The sequence below is a fragment of the Penaeus monodon genome, chromosome 18 (genome assembly GCF_015228065.2).
Source record: "Penaeus monodon isolate SGIC_2016 chromosome 18, NSTDA_Pmon_1, whole genome shotgun sequence".
In the NCBI taxonomy this organism is placed as follows: Eukaryota; Metazoa; Arthropoda; class Malacostraca; order Decapoda; family Penaeidae; genus Penaeus; species Penaeus monodon.
Window position 1 is genome coordinate 43092175 of NC_051403.1, and position 2500 is coordinate 43094674.

Sequence of the window (2500 nt, forward strand, 5' to 3'; positions counted from 1 at the left end):
CACACACACACACACACATATATATATATATATATATATATATATATATATATATATATATATATATATATATATATATATATATATATATATATAAATATATATATACATATATATATATATATATATATATATATATATATATATATATATATATATATATATATATATATATATATGCCTGAGTGTATACATATTTACTCAACTTCTTTTATTCAATATGTAAAACTCGAGTCGAAACTTAAACTAACGAACTTCGGATGATTTTTTTTTGTAATCATTGCCAGCAGTTCCCTGCCAGGATTTCATTATACAAATATATGTTTATTATCCGAGCCTCTTGATTTTCTGAACCTTATCTTCACTAAAAGATCTACATATACTAAAAGAAATAATTATTAGTGAAGAGGATTTTTTAGTTTGCTAATATAGTCTAGGGTATTATAAACCCACATGTCAATTATTTCTACAAAGTCCCTCTGCCAAGGTTTCATATAAATGGCAATGAGCTTCATCAGATACCTGATGAAAAGGTTGTGGGAGCAGCTGAAGCCACTTAGGACACTTGTTGGCAAAGACCATGGTATCAGTGTCAATATTGCAAGACTTTTACTTGTCATACATACGGTTAGTCATAGATTATCAGGCATTGTATTGTTCAGGGAATTAGAGTTGACTAGTTTAGAAAATGCACGAAATGAAGCCATGAGGATCATTCTTGGTGCCCTTAGAACAACAAGGATTGTGAATAGGAGAACAGAACTTAATTTATCTTCTGTTTACGAAATATATACGAAATATATTATACATAAATACCACATTTAGTGGAACCCCTCCATTGTACAGAGTTCCAAAGACAACTAAAACACAGAATAGAGGAGCTACCTTTGAATGACAACACCCATTCATACTCAAATCTAAGGATAAAAGTAACATGCAAACACTTAGTTCAGCTGAACATACCCATAACTAAGACCCTCCATGGACGTTTTGTACCACCTTGGAAAATGTCGGACCTAAGTGTATATTATACGACTGCCCCCCAAAAGACAGTGTCGCCCCTGCTATATTTAAGCAGTATGCACTTGCAATTATAAATAGGCATCTTCAAACTCTGTCCAATGCATATGAATGCTTGCAGTCTGTAAGCAGATCAAGATGCGCTTTTGTATAAAAAAAACATTTTGCGGCACCAGGATTGTAGGAGGGTTCATGACTGGGCTAGCACTACGCAAACTGAGTTGGCAGGAATACCCATGGCCACCGATTTTCTATTGAATCAAGGCTCAGGGGTAATTTTCTGTGATTCACAGAGTGTTCTCCAGGCTCTGAACACTCTAGACAAAGGTACAGGAAATATCGCAAATGACATCAGGAAAAACGTGTTTCGTACAAAAGAACGAGGCCACGATATACGTTTTGTGTGGATTCCATCGCATATTGGAATCCCAAGGCATGATCATGCTGATCGCCTAGCAAAGTCAGCATGTGATAAGCAAAGTGTGTATATAGATCTTGGGGTACCTCTTTCTAGGATTTTATACAGCATTAAAGCTTCCTTCAAAGACTGACTGAGTTGATTAATTCTCGACGCCCCGAAAGCTGTAGCATAAAGCACTATGACCGGTTTAGGCAAGATTCATTCATCTATGTTTATATAAAACAAGAACAAGTACAATTTCTACTATCGAAGAAACTAAGTGTAAACTGTGTAATGAAGAATATAAGCGAACACTTGTACACTATATCTCAGAGTGCCATGTGTTCAGCCTTTCAGACCACCTAGCATGGGGTACGTAAAACTTTGTAACTATTTCATATCATCTGATGTCTTAGAAGATATACTTATGTTGTATCCTAAATTTGGAATGTAGTATCACATGACCGCATATGAAATGTAGCAATGCCTTTCCTCGCCAAAACTGTACGCCGGCGTGGTAGATGAGTAGATAAAGGACTGTGTAATTGTTCCTTTCCTTCAACTGATATAGTATTTATCATAATAAATGTTATAGCCTCAAATTCAAATGACATACCATTATATAATGTTATGACCAAGCATCACATGTACCACGGCTTGCCCACGCCTGAGCAGTTAGCCAGGGTGCTAAATAAAGAACTTAACTTAACCTCGACAATGTGATGATTTTGATATGTTATATTATAGTCCTTTCTTCAGTGCCAAATACATAGTTTATACACAGACATCATTTTATAAATGTAACAAAACACTTCTCTAGATTTTGAAAACATTCAAAATCCTTTTAATCATGCTTCAGCAAGTATGAGAAAAGTGTATCGAACGTAAAACATATATATATATATATATATATATATATATATATATATATATATATATATATATATATATATATATATATATATATATATATATATATATATATATCACATATGCATATATCTACACACACACACACACACACACACACACACACACACACACACACACATAAACACACTTAAACACACACACACACAC